This window comes from Ictalurus furcatus, chromosome 3 (genome assembly GCF_023375685.1).
Source record: "Ictalurus furcatus strain D&B chromosome 3, Billie_1.0, whole genome shotgun sequence".
NCBI classification, from domain to species: domain Eukaryota; kingdom Metazoa; phylum Chordata; class Actinopteri; order Siluriformes; family Ictaluridae; genus Ictalurus; species Ictalurus furcatus.
This window is the reverse complement of record NC_071257.1, coordinates 18,564,938-18,580,715: the sequence shown is the minus strand read 5'-3', so window position 1 is coordinate 18,580,715 and position 15,778 is coordinate 18,564,938. Positions and strand designations below refer to the sequence as shown.

General features: G+C 35.9%; 1 protein-coding gene across 1 annotated transcript in view; it reads left to right on the top strand.

Annotated features, from left to right (window-relative positions):
• hpse2 (heparanase 2) overlaps positions 1-15,778 on the top strand; it is a 56,143-nt gene that overhangs the window by 3,893 nt on the left and 36,472 nt on the right. The gene's annotated exons all lie outside the window — the stretch shown is intronic.

Genomic DNA, 15,778 nt, shown 5'->3' with positions numbered 1-15,778 from the left:
TACAGGAACAGGGAGCAAAAAGTTGTGCTCATGCACTCATTTTAATGATTGTGTTTAAGTCACCTTAATTAAGCCTGTTCCAGCATGTGCAGCTAGCCTAAACTGAGATTCTTCCCCTAACTGTCATGGAGTTGGCTGCAGTGATGTGCCTGTTTTGTTATGCAGTTGTGTCTATTGCAGTAAGCTAGTGATATTATAAGCAAGGGTAAAGCTTTTTGGAGAAGAAGAGAAATTGAGATATTAATGGCATGCGGTGGTATTATGATAGATGAAAAGTCTGCTTAAAACGTTTGAGGTAAAGTATGTGACAGAATAAATTAGGCAAATACAATGGAAAGGTGCAAATGAAAGTTGTTGGTGCTTTAATCATTTCCTGTTTTAGGTAAAACATTTAAGCCTGAGTCTTCAGTCATTAAAAATCCTATTTCAAATGCACAGGAATTTATAAGAGTAAGAGAGCAAGTAAGATGCTCTCTGACTTGTGCTGCACATACACTGCTATTGTTTAATGTAATGTAATTTAAATGCCAATAATTACAATATTTAGACATACATTTTAGCCAAAATATGTATAATTATTTGATTAGATTGATTTGCCTATGAAGCATGATTCTTGCAATTATCTGACTGGCTAGCATGTTTTAGCATATATCTATGATGATAATTAAAAAAAAAAATCTTACTGTAACTCTGAAAATCTTACTGAAAATTTACTGTAAGTGAAATTCCAAAGCTCTTTGCTGAAAAAACCCTCAGTTTGGATCAAGTCGAGGTGTGCTTGTTAGTGCTGGATTTTGCTTCTGACCATGCTGGTTGATTAGCAAAACCTTTGTATGATCAGGTTTTACTACATTTTCAGTAATGACACTTGTGTTCCTCATTAAAGCTTTGTGAAATATTGTGTAATGGGCCAAGATCAAGCACAGAGTAGAGTGAAGAGCAATAAAACAAAAGATGAGTGATGACTGGAAAAAACAAATCAGACAAATAGGTTAAACTACACATTAAATAAAAATAATTACCAGTTGCAACATGAGCTAATACACATACAAACTGAAAGGTCACATTAGGTCATTGCTGCTACTAACAGAGCATTATTTGTCGGAATTTCAGAAGCTGACACTGAAGTTAGCTTTGCTTAAAAAAAGACATTTTTAGTTTGACCTTGGCAAGTCAAGTTATGAGCAGGTGTCGGTCACTGCTTATTGCAATGTAAATAGTAATAAAATATGTGAAAGTGAATGCTCAATTTCATATGAATTTTTATTCTTTTATGAACCCCGACCCCCCCCCCTCCCTAATTTTTTAATACGAATTAATTCTTGTTAAGTTGGCTACAGAGATTAAGTTAACCTGGAATCGACTGAACATAAATATGATATTATGTATGGCATTTATCACACAGCAACATGCTGATTAAGAACACTGGGGTTTGTGAAGTGAATCTTTGTTGTGCTGTGCTCCACATGATAAAATAAAAATAATAGGGATTTTTTCCCCCAGCATGTTTGCTGGAGTAGGACGTCTGTAGAGTATGTAACTGGTAGGAGAGGCTCTGCACTATGAGGAATTAACACAGCAGTGTTCACAGTCCAGAGAGACAGACAGGCCTGTTAACAATCAGAATGCCCCCTATACACTGCCTGGCAGGTGGGAGAAGTGGTAAAACAGCTCTCCTCCATCCTTTTCCACTCTCTGCATGTGACCCTTGCTGACCCTCTCTCATTACAGCGTGAACTGTACTAGGCGAGAAAGCACCCCTGCCAGTTAAAACAAACCGTGGTAAGACACACCGAGGTCAAACTCTCACTTTTCTTTGTCATAGTTTAGTCCAGGTTAGTTAAAGCAAACCATCTGAAACAAGTCAAGGTCAGGGTCAGTAGATGCTCTCAAGTTGCTGCAATTCAGAACTCAGACTGCTCCTTTCCAGTGTCACTGCATTCCCGTCTACCTCTTTTTTTTATTTTAATTTTATAGACAAAATTAAAACTGCAGCAATTCATTACAGGCATATTCTTGTGCATGACCAGATGGTGCACTTTATATCTTGTCTAAAAGTTGAATAATTTAGGACAAATTATTGTGAAACCCACAAAGTGTGAACGCCTATTATTCTTAAGAGAAATATGTACTGTTTAAAATCTTTCACAGCCTCTCTTACTGGCCAGTTAACACAGATGTAAATTTATAGTCATGTTGTCTAGTTCAAATGTAGACATACTATTACAAATCTACAAATCACTTACCACATATTCAGACATTCTTAGTATGATGAATATCTACAATATGCACTTGTGCATGAATCTTTTTCTTGGTTCTAACACTCTGTTACATTCATTTAGTGAAGACTTAAGTGAATTATAGAAAAACAATGAATTAAGTGCTCTGGTGAGAAGACGGCTGTGGTTGTCATCCTATGTCTGAAACTGAGTGTAATTCTCTGATCTACCTAAAGTGCCTGAGTCTATCATGCATACTCTCATGAGAACAACATTTGCAATAATCCCATGGCATTACATCTCTGTTGCATTTTTACTTGTTGCAAATTATTTTTTATTTTCTCTCATATTGACTGTTTGTTCACCCTCTCCTGCTTTTATGAGTACTTTCCAATCCCTTCCTGTCTTCCTACACTCCTTTATGAGTGTTTCTTTGTGATAGAAAACAGGGATCTCACAGTGACAATGATTTCCTAATCTTTACTATGTATTGTTAAGATTTTGGTCATATTCAAAGCTGTTTCCTGCTTACAACCCGCCCCACCACCGCAATATACCCCCCCCCCCATCCCCCACACTGAAGACAAATGACAGGAAATTGTCCAGTGAGTGTAGTTTGGGCTTTAACTAACGGTGCCCTTTAGCCCCCCATTTTCGTTGACAGCAGTAACTACTTGAGTTTTCATCTCATTAAAAGCTCTTTAAAGGAAGATCTTATGAAAACAGTATTGACAGTGCTCTGTAGAAAATCAACTTTGTTTATTCATAGGTGGGAGGGCCGAGGGATCCGTTCTTATACACTTCCTGTTTACACTGATTCTGAATTTTTTTGAAAAAATTAAGTAACATAGTTAAATGTTCAATGTCCAGATCAAACTGAAGTAATGGGTATCTGGGCATGTGTTAAGATGATGTTGTTCAGATTTGTTTTCAGCTTTTGGGGCCAAATTTGAGATCTGTCAAGAGTGTTTGCTCGAGACACTATGAATAATTTCCTGGAAATTACAGATGAAGTATTTTGACGAATAACGCAAGGCAGCATTTATTTATTTATTTTTGGACTTGTCATATTGTCTGGGTGCTCATCAGACTGCATGTAAAATACCTCAGAGTTTTATGTTTTGGTTCCCTTCCCCCAGCTTCTCGCATTGGTCAGAGCATGCGTGCGTGCACTCAATGCAAACACAGCAAGAGCATGTAGCTCACTGCGCTAGTGATGGATCTGAGACTCCAGCAGATGTTGCTGCCTCAGAAGGGAAACATGACTTTTTTTCAATTTCTAAGACGTTAAGCAGATGAAGGTTTACAGTGACATATACATTATACACACACACACACACACACACACACACACACACACACACACAGACACACACACAGAGGGAAAGATTCAACACGTACAGTACATATACACACAGTTATAATGGTTCTGTTTAAACTCTAGGAGAGAGAGAGAGAGAGAGAGAGAGAAAGAGAGAGAGAGAGAGAGAGAGAGAGAGAGAGCTAATGGCACGTGTAACATGAACATTTACACTATCTAATCACTTGAGATGTTTGGCTAAACAGAATTGTGAATATATGAGACACTAATACTTGCAACACAATCTCTCCAGTATAAAATAGGAGTCTATCACTGTCAGGCATTTCTTTGCCTCTTCAGTCATGAAACAACTACAGTCTGCAGAAAAGCAAAATAGCTGTAACATATAATAACACAAGAAGGAACAATAGTGATAGAAAAAAGGATTAATTAAAATTAACAATTCTTTATTTTCCCTAATTTTTGTAGCTGTCAGCTTGCTATAAATGGTAAAATAGTCTAATAGAGCTGCATAGTTTCTGAACTGAAAACTATGAGTGTACAATTTCTACAGATTCTTAAAGTAATGCATTTACAGCTTTACTTTTCCACAGAAAGGTCTGATTAAAATGTTTTGGCATCTCATATCAGAGTTGGCATTTATTATAAAAAGAAAAATGTTGCTTTATCTTCCTATGATATGTATCAGTTTTTTCCTTGGAGCCAGCGTTTACAAACCATACCCATTGCAAAGAAAAAAAAGAAAAAATGTTTCACAATAGATATTTAAGATAACATACACAATATATACAATATAATGAATAATATGTATTCACAAATACATTCCCCCCCCCTTTATTCTAGAGTGTACAACACATTTACAAACTGAAAAAAATGCCATCTATTAAAAGTGTGTGCTGTAATACTATGTGTTCTTCTATCCACTGAACTTATTGGACACCAACATAAACTCCTGGAATAGTGATTTTGTTTTACCCATGGCTCTCTCTTAGTATTAGTTTTTCCCCCTCATCTTGAATGTGGTCCAAGAGAGATTTGTAATATTTGGCTGCAAAATTTTCAGTGTCAAATTCTCAGATGCCAAGAACTGTGGGAAACCAGAGGCAAATTTTTCACATTTCAGTTATCTTTGACTCCCCGACTTTGGTTTCTGCATCAATAACTGTAAAAGTAGAAATGGCAATATACATATATATTATGGTCTTATGAAGTTTCAAAGTAAAACTGAAGTGTAGGGTTCTAACCTAAAATTAACTAATAATATAAATTATCCCTTTCTTCAAAAACGGCATTTCAACTTTGTGGTTTTCTATCATTATACAATACTGAATGAATACCAAAGAATATTTCCTTTTTTCTTTAAGAATCAATTATTACAGTTTTCCCCAAATTTGTTAGTAACACTAATTCCCACCTTTTATCTAGGTCTTTTGTAATACATTTTTGTTACTGTTGTTTGTTGAGGGCAAGTACATGCTTCATTCATGATCCATGTTCCAAATCACTATTTTTATAGAGCTGGTACTCACTGAACATCATAGACAGCTAGGTAAGCTTGGAAAAAAAGTGCTATCTGCTCACCACCCTATCTGATGGCCTGGATAAGGTAAAATCACTCACAAAAGTGGCCTAAGCTATACTTCAAACCCAACTGGAGAAGTCTGTGGCATTTGGGAAAGTCAGAAATAGAGCTTGGTGATACCAGACAACTTTTATAACTGGTTACACCATTGGGGAGGAAATATTAAATAGTTGTGTTCATTAAAATAAATATATAAATATGCAATGATTGATGAATAAAATTGCAGATACTACATTACCCCATAAATCTTAAGTGTAAATCTAAGTGTTCTTGGAAAAATGGTTATTTTAAAATTCTGTAAGGGTTCATTTGAAAAAACAAAAAAGTGTTCTTAGCTTCCAAGTGAGAGGTTCTACTTAAATGTCTTTCTGATGGGGAAACTGTCTGTTGTTGGGCTCTACATAGAACCTTTAAGGGGCTCCCCCAAAGGGACAACTGAATTTTCAAAACATATATTCATATGGATACATGTATATATACTTATGTTATCATTCTTAAGCAACAAAACTTCATCCCAATTTAAAAGTGAGTAATTAGAGAGAAATGCTCCACTTTCTGATACTACAAGCCATTCCTGCATTGGCAGGTTTTTTTGGTCCTGAGGTAAAATTACTTTCATTAGTAAAAGACATGTTTTATTATTGACACCTAATTTTGACACTTGCGCTGTCAGGAAAAGGCATGTGCTTGCCCCAGGAATGAGGCAGTGTTTGCTTCTTTCAAAGAACTGGTAAGCAGTTGATTACATCATTAAAAAGCATTACAACCACTTGTGGAGGACGTGCATGTGGTTGCAATGTGTCACGTGTAGCCGAGGTTATTTATATATCCCCGTAGTCATTTCACCTGGCAGGCTATGTGATCCTGTAATATAACATATGGTTATATTACAAGTGAATACTTTTTGGAGAATTGAGTGTTAGACTTTTGTGCTATAAAATTTTATTGTTAAACTGACTCTTAGCCTAAGATGAATATATTAATTTTGGCAAACTTTCAGCAAATGGAATCAATGTCATACTTTCAAAGTAATTAGCATATTTAATTTAGGCCTCATTGCAAGAAATCAAGTGAATGTCAATGTTCTATGTTTATATAGCCATAGATCACAGGCATGGCACCCAGCCTTCTTCCTCCAGACCACCCTGGTTTCCCATTTGCTATGGTCTCAGATGCTCTTTAATGTGCTCTCAGACATGGACATTTGTGGGTGTAGAGCATCTTTTTCTGATTGGCTCTCTTACGCTAGATCATATTGGCTTTCCCTTTGCTCCAGGAACAGATTTGTATATCACAGCTGCTGCAGCCTCAGCTTGTATAGATGAAATGTACCAGAGGGATAAAGTTCAGGCTGGTCCCGTAAAGTGGCAAGGAAATGTAACAAATCTGCCCTAAAATATTTAATTAACATAGGGCATTTTCCAGTTGTCTATAATTAGTGGAATGATTATTATTCCCTTATTTGTGTTACAATTTGCTAGAATGGTAAATGGTTGAGGGATCTTTCTGTAGACAAGCTCCAGTGGGATGAACTTGATGGCTCAGTGAGAAAAGTACATCTCACCCGACAGAAAGGGCTGAAAAAGTCTTGCTGAAACTAAATGACTTATTGAATTGGTCACAATGGCATTAAACTTAGAGGAAGGGGTTGCAGTGAATGTTGGTGGTTTGTTATTGCACTAGGCAATCAGGCAAAACATTTTTCCCCTATGCCACAGTTATTTTTAACCAAGATAAAGTGATAGCACTTACATTTACATTTACATTTGGCAGACACCCTTATTCAGAGTGACTTACAGTCACTGTCTTAAGCAGATCCTCATGCTTGTACAAATAGTTCAGGGTCTATTATGACTATCCAGCTAAAACCCAGTTAGAGAGGACATCAGTACAACAAGTTGGTACAGCAACAAAAACAATTTAATTAGTGTTCATTTAAGTGCTTGGGAATGAGGGAGGTCTTCAGTCTTTGTTTGAAGACAATCTGTGACTCAGCTGTTCTGCCTGTCAGGAGAAGTACATTCCACCGCACGTGTACAAGTACACAGAAGTGTCTTGATGCATGTCTTTCTTGTACCTTGAGGGATGGTGGGTCATGACAAGCCATGCTAGAGTCTTGAAGGGGACGTGATGCAGAGCTGGGTGTGATAATTGCCTTCAGATAGGTAGGAGTAGTTGTAGGGGTCAGATGGTGTGCAGGGGCCGACCTGTCAGGAGTTGAGTTGCAAAAGTCCAATCTCGACATGACAAGGTACTGAACAAGCACTTGAATGGCCTCTGTGGAGACAAATACTCTTTCATTTTTGGCTGATATTGAGATGCTCAATATTTTTTTTTGTTATTATGTTTTTTGTGAATTTGCAGAGGTGTCTTGATTTTGACACTGTAAATAAAACTCAGGCTATAATAATGATAATAATAATAATAATAATAATAATAATAATAATACTTGAAATGTGTCATTTATACCACGGGAAAAAAACATGTTATTAATTGCATGCTTATAGTATGATTTCTCTAGAAAGAAATCTTTTCAGAAATGTCAGAAATTGAAGAATAAGATGCAGAGAAAGCATATATATATATATATATATATATATATATATATATATATATATATATATATATATATATATATATATATATATATATGAATGAGCTGAAGAGTGTTAGTATACAGTATATTTAAGTTGGAGCCTGTTAGACATGACTGAATATTAACCATCCACATATGGAAGCCTCAAAGAGATTTTAGACTCTGACAGAGCACAGTTTGCCCTGCAAACATAATATGTTGATGAAACTGCACGTGAGAGAAAGCAATGTCATAAATCCACAAGTGTCCATAAAGGTGTAATAAAATTTGCTGTGGTCTGGAGAGCATTGAAAGGAAAACTTAAATTGAGTTTTCTGTGGTATGTTACAAAGTCCCACACTTTATTCAAGTGGTGGCTTGGGTGCCTTTCAATAACTGGGAAGAGGGGGTTTCAACAGAAACTCTTTCCTGATCCTTCTTCACCCTTAAATTGAGTGACAGGACCTGACACCTCTAATCAAAGCCAGATGGATGCATAGCACTGGGTCTGTTTGTTCTATTGTGCTGTCTGTTAGCTCTTTAGCACTATTAACAAGCATTTGGTCTGTCATGTGGTTAGCGTGGCTAGTGGAGTTTTTATTGCATATCCAAAGACACAAAGAATGCTTCTAGCAGCTTATGCAAATTTGTGTCTCACATGTAGAGTGATATTTAAGATAAAAATGTTTACTGGCAACTACTTTTTAGTGAGAACTGGTTGCTAATGCAAAATATTGAATGCTATGGAATATTAAAACATACTATTAAAGAATGATGAGCAGGAATAGAGGACTATTACTACTACTACTACTACTACTACTACTACTACTACTACTACTAATAATAATAATAATAATATAAAATACATTTTGTGTAAACAATGTTTTACAATGATGTAAAAAAAAAAAATCACATTTTGGAGATGCTACAAGATTCATCATTGTGATTCCTACCTTACTAATTTACAGGACAATCCATTGTAATAGTTAGCCAGCTATGAACAAATGATAGTAACTCTCATATAACACAATATCATATGTATGCATTTGGCATACGGTAATATAAGCCAAGGCATACATTAGGCTGCTACAAAATTTCAGGCCACTCTGGACAGCTGTATACAAGTAAAATATAATGCAATTAATAACACATTAATGAGGATATCCACCATGACTTCCTATATCTTACAGCTTTCGAGACTTTCAGGCATTTACTACGAGATTGTAGCTTGACTGAAATAATATTGCACTAAAAATGCTCACCTTCAGAGAGAACAATTTGCCCCAACCTGGAAGATAATGTTTTTGTAATGTTTTTGTCTCAGGTCAAATTTATGTAATTTTAGAGATGAGTACTTATAACAACCCTAATATGATGTAAATGTGTGGTGTGCAAAATAACACAGATCACTGGAATCAGGGTAAAGAAATCTAAATTAAGCAGAAAAGTGTTGTAATAGAAAGTGATTTATGTTGCTGTGGTTGGCTGACGTGTTAATTAGCCCATTTCCAGGCAATTTTAGGAATCTGTGCATCCTTAGAGTATAGATTTGCTGTCCTAACTCGTGTTATTGGCACTCGCAGTAAAACACAATGGACAGTCTTTAGGGAAATGCTTTGATGTGTGCTATAAAGAGCCTAGGGGCAGCTCAGGTTAGTTCTACCACTCTTAAATGCCCTGCTTCTTTAAAGTGACAAAATAATCATGGAGCAATTACAGCATTAGTGCATAGTAAAGATTTTAAAAAGATAATACTGTCAGGTATGTAAAGACTCAGCACAGTCCTCTTTGAAGAGATCATATCATATTAACTTAAAGATTCCTTGCTTTGTTAGTGCTGAGTCTACACCTTCTACTGTCATTCAGTGCTTGTAATTATTTGCTATATTTACTTTATTTACTCTTCACAATTTTTCACTTTTCTGTTGTAATGTGGAGTTTGTTTATAGTATTTGGATATATTACATGTTTAATATATATTCAAAGACATTCTAGTGAAGCTTTAATGAATAAATTGTGTTATTTGAACGCCTTGATAAATATGTTTGTAGTTCATGATGTTATGATATGAAATCTAAAATATGACTTGAGGTTCAAAGGAAAAAGCTCTCAATACATATTAGAAGAGTGGACCAGATGTTTTCAGTCAAATTCCTACAAATTTTGCCAATGCCTCATTTGCACTCATTCCATCATTTTCAATCAAAGATTGAAGTTAAAGTGCTGAGAGTGCTCATACATCCCATATTCAGTTTGACCTCTGACAACAAACAAGTGAATCCAATCAAGCTTTGTGTCTGATGTCATGATAGTGGAATTAGTGCATATTTTAAGGAAATTCTAGCTCAGGATTCCCTACACATAGATTACATAGACCTGATTGTAAGTTATAGTTTAAATATACTAAATATTTGTAAAGTTTATGCTGCCATGGTCATATGCACAGATATCTGCATGTGCAAGGTGACACTGTACAAAGGTGACTAATTTTATGAATATATGTCTTTCATTCAAAGCTTGTCCTTACCAGGGGTTTGTGTTTGATGTTATAAAGCATTTAAAGTGTTATGCAATTTGGCACAAACTTTGGTCTTTGACTTCATCAAGTGTACATCCAATCAGCCAAGCTCTCAGAACTGTTGACATTAACGGGAAATCATAATCCAGCATGCAGCTCTGTGCTGTCTCAGCCATGTGCTGCTGCATAAGACCGTCTCTATGGAGAAGATTAATTAGTGTACACAAATGTGTGTGGATGTATACACCAGTGTGTGTTCGGGGATGTTAACATGTCACTCACTCTATCCTTTCCACTGCTAACCACATGGCCTGATATACACACGCAAATATGTACAATTGCTGACACACACAGGCACACACACTCACACAATCTTACAAATACAGTGATGTACAGCTGAAATCTTATTAATATGGTCACACACAGACATAAGACGTTCACCAGCTAACTAATCCGAACACTGACACACACACACACACACACACACACACACAGATTTTATACTAACCATACTGAATGAAAAACAGGTGTCTTCATAGCTTGCATTCTTCAAGAATACAAAAGTGCTTTGACCTGAGTAGCTCTTTGCAAAACATACCCTATCGAAACGAGGGTCCCTGTGTAATGCTGTGTTTATAAACACAAGGGTACTTGGGTTTGTATGACATGCAGTATGCACTTCAGACTACCAGCAGGCAGAGGAGGACTATTGAAACCATATTTTCACTCTAGCCATTTTTGTTGTGAGAACTAGTTTGTTTTCCTGCCTTCAGTTTTGCTTTTCTGTTCATTTGTCTATCTATACTTTTTATTTATAAATTTTTGTGTAAACATTTATTTATTATTTTCCTTATGGTGCACTCCTGCTTCTACCGGTGCACTAAATTGTAGTTAAATGACAAGGCAAGACATGTTGTTGATTAGCATTATTACAGCGTATAAATGATGTAAACCCGGGTTGTGGAGTTCTAATGGATTAAAAGAGAATAAATACAATTAATACCACTCATGCTGGCATCCACTGAGGCACCATGTTTAATCTGGCAAAACACACTAGTTTAACTAAAAGCATATTGTAATGGAGACACAATGTGGTCTTCATCCTTGCCTACAGATTCCCACAACAATTGAAGGATTAACCTTTGTTGTTCTTCCCTTGTAATTGAATAGTTATTTTGCCTCAAATTGGTTTAGTGTGAGCTGGGAATTGATATATGGCATGCAGCATGATTGCGTTTCCTTGGTTGGAACATGCTTTCTCACAGTTTGTAGATCATATGTGTTGTCAGTCATTTATCAAGGGGGAGGTGTGAGAATTCACTGTCAGTCATCCACAGTCAGTTGATCGATTTGTTGAGAGTGCTGAGAGAGAGTCTTTGATGTAAGTAATGTTTTAAAGCTACCAAGTAGAAATTAAGGCTGTAATGCAATGTCTGTATATGTACAGTCATGTGAAAAGATAAGTACACCACATAGAAATTGTTGTATTTTTTTTTTGTTTGTTTTACATATTTGGACACTTTTGATGCTCTTTGAAACAGAGATTATTAATAAAGGCGTTACACTCAATCAAACAACACATAAAACCTCTCTCATATCTAATACCCCTCTCATATCTAGTGTCTGGTGATTCCTTTGCTACTGAGGTGTGTGATGTCATCATGCAAAGATCTAAAGAGTTCTATAAGGCCTTCAGAAAAAACAGTTGTGGATAACTATGAGTCTGGCAAGGGATATTAAAAGATCTCCAAAATATTTGAAATACATCATTCCACTGTAAGGAAAATCATCTAGAAATGTACGACTGCCAATTCGTAAAGGATTGACTGTCCCAGCAAATTCAGCCCAAGAGCAGACCGTCTGATGCAAAAAGAAGTCTCCAAGAAAAATCCTTTGCTGTCTAAAAAGAACATTAGATACAGTTTGCCACTGAGCATATAGGCAAAGACCAGGCCTTTTGGAATAATGTGTTCTGGACAGGCGAATCAAAGATGGAGTTGTTTGGCCACAGTAACAGCAGACAGATTTTCAGGTGAAGCACATCATACCAACTGTGAAGCACGGTGGTGGAAATGTTACGGTTTTGGGTTGTCTTGATGCCTCAGGGACTGGACAGCTTGCATTCATTGATTCAACTATGAATTCTGCATCATATCAAAGAGTGCTTGAAAATAATGTGAGGCCATCTGTCCAAAAGTTGAAGTTGAACTGAAAGTGGACCTTTCAACAGGATAATGATCCTAAGCACACTAGCGAATCCACCAAAGAATGGCTCAAAAAGAAAAAATGGAGGGTTATGAAATAGTGTGCCCCATATTTGTATCTGTATTATCTGTTTAATCTGAATACTGTATTCATATTTGGTTACATCCCAAGTAGAAATACTTCACTACTGTATAAATATGTTTTTGGATGTTTTAATTTAATTAAGTGGATGCATATTATGTCAAACTTGCTACTACATTTAGTTCACTACATTTTTAAAGCTAATTCCTACTGTACTTTGATAAATGTCCCTAGATATTAACAGTAACCTTTTAATGCTGTTAAAACAATTACTTTTGGCCTTTTTTTCCACATTGTCCAATCATCAAAGTTGAGTTCTGTTAATCCAATGTTTACCTCAAATTACAATGTTAAAGCGCCAACTTGTTTGCAACCGACACATTAATACTTTTTCTTTGTCAGAGAAAATACCAATGGTGTCTTGTAAGAAACTTGCTAGAATTGTCCTTTTTTAATCCTTTTTTAAAATCTTGATAAACGACAAATTATGTTACCACCAGAGCTAACCCCTACTAAATATTTAGCTAAGGCATGCAATGTTGGAAGCTTCCCATCAGCATCATCAGTGTGCTGGCTTGACATTGAATATCAGATCATTAAATCAAATTAACTGTCTACATTAATTTAGGGTTTACACATTTTAAGTCTTACAGTCCTCTCAGAAATCTTGCCGGGTTAGCTGTCTTGTATTAACTATCACTGAACATTGCAGTGGTGTCAGTAAAGGTTGCTCATATTTAGTTCATAAATAGTGCTGTATGAATGGTGAGAGCCCCATGTGATTTCTATCCTTCATACCAGACAAAGTTGGAACTATTTTACTACAGTATAAATAAAATAGCATCAACATCCCTCCTGATACAGACAAGGTGATTAATTTGCTAAATGGTTTGCATACATTGATTGTCATTATTATTACTTATTATTCCTACACATTATTGTTTGGCACAGAGATGGAAGATTCTTCCGCTGTATGACATCTGTTGTAAGAAAACTTTGTGATAAAACATGTAAAACATGCCAACATGGAAAGGCCCTACAGTGTATATTTATTGATACTATCTGCATTTTTTAAAATACCAAATTATTTAAGTACATATAATATCAGATACTAATACTAGTAGTAGTTTTTCATGGGTTATTTTTAACTTTTACTTGGAACATTTTCCAATGACATTTCATGTAATTTTATTAAATAATGAGCACTGCTTAAAATTTTCATAATAAATTAATTCATTGATTTGTAACAGATTATGTAAAATTCAGTGGCAAAAGTCCATGTTATGCAGTATATGGCTTTTTCTTGTGTGTCCTAAATCTTATTTTTCTAAGCTAGACTTGGTGGATATCTGGCTGATAAGCCAGACATGCTGTTATTACCACTGTATGAAACATGGGGATTAAAGGTCTGTGTTGGGACACTTCTTGCACCCGTTGTTTTCCTTACAAGTAGACATTGTAAATGTAGTCTGGCTATGGAAATGCTTTGCTTTGAAGTTTTTTTGAATATGTAGTTTGTTGCTGTAGGTAATCACTGGACATAAATGGAAATGCTGTGGCTCCGAAATGAGCCGTAGCGCTCTGGTACAGTCCTGCTCGTTATGGAGGTCTTATGTCTGTGATCAGATAGCTAGCCTGACAATATCCAGACCCCTCTCTTTCCATTACGTTTGTAAGGCTTGTTGGGAATCATTGCTTTCCTTTACAGTTGATACTAAGTTCATGCACTCAATTTCAACAATGAATAGCCTTTAATACGTTTACATTACATTTTTTTAAGTTCTTTGCTGGCAGTGCTTTAAAATATTACCTGGGGTGGATTATTATAGTGTTGTGTAAATAAATAAACTACAGTATATATCAGGGTAATTATTAATCTAAGCTTTTAAAATATTAAAATAAACCCTTTTTTTTCTGTTCAATAATATTAGATTGCACAATTTTCAAAGTATGTTCTTGGAAATCCCACCGCAGTTCAACTGCTAAAATATACATATTGTAAGAATGACACATGACCAGCTAACCTAAACATTAAAGGCATCCCAAAACAAGCCCATCTTCCAACTCTTGGCTTTTCCACACTTCAATTTGTAATTTGTTGTATCAATTAGTCTATTGTTCTTCAGTACTCCTTAGCTATCACATTGTAAAATTACTGAGAGAGAGAGTGAAAGAGAGAGAGAGAGAGAGAGAGAGAGACTGATCTGGAAACACTTTGAGTCTGCTGTAAATGTGAACCAGAGTTCAATTCCTGATGTCTTCTCTATATTGCCATGTCTGTACTGAGCCTTTAGGAGCCTGCTTGCTGTTCATGGTGTAATTACCTTACTTTAGAAACATGGAATTGATCACAGTTGGCTGCATTTAGGACAAGTAGCTATTCTTTCATTGTGAATATGACTGAGATAACGAGACACCGAGATGTGCAATCAAGTAACATGTTGTATTTTAAACTGTTTGTGTGTTTGTGTGTGAAAATGTGATGGTGAATGATGATTAGTTGTACAAGAGTAATAGGATTTTTTAAGTCCAGCTCTGGCCTTATCTATAGAAGATAGCATATTGGTCAGTTTTTTTATTCTAAAATTATCATGTTTAGTGTTCTTTACAACCTTAAAGAGGGCAAAAGACCAGTTACAATTAGATATGTGCTTGGCCCATATCCAGACTGCTCAACAGTGCCAGCTCTTGTGCAAGAATCTGCTCAAGGAAAGAAGGCCTTCAAATCTCCCTGGCCCACATCTGGTTCTGCTTCTACTTTTGCCCTGACAGCATGGCTCTGCTTTCTATCCACCTGACTTTGATACAGTTTTATCTCAATCAGCTCACTGTGCTAAAGGCTGCATAACAGGCAGGACTTCCAGAATGCCACTCAGGCACATCAAGGTGGGCTTCCCTACCTTATGCAATTTAGGCATACTAGAAAGGAGAAGAAAATCTGGCTGAAAAAAAGTATATAAAAATGCTTACCATTGCTATTTGTTTATTGTTTCCTTGTTTGAATTAAAGCGCTTGTCCTCCTCATTAATGTTTTATAGCTTTGTACCCTATTAAGTGATGCATTAAATTAAAGACTTAATTAAATGTTTAGACTATTTAATGTGCTTTGAACAACAGTGTTACATTAAATATGCTTTGAATTAGACTTTCCCATTGAAATTATAAGATAGCCACCCGTCATTATTGGTGTGGCAACTATTTTGTTTTGAAAGCTTTAAAATTTCCCACCCTGTAAAATCAGGAATTTTGTATTCATGCTAATGTGCACATCTGGACT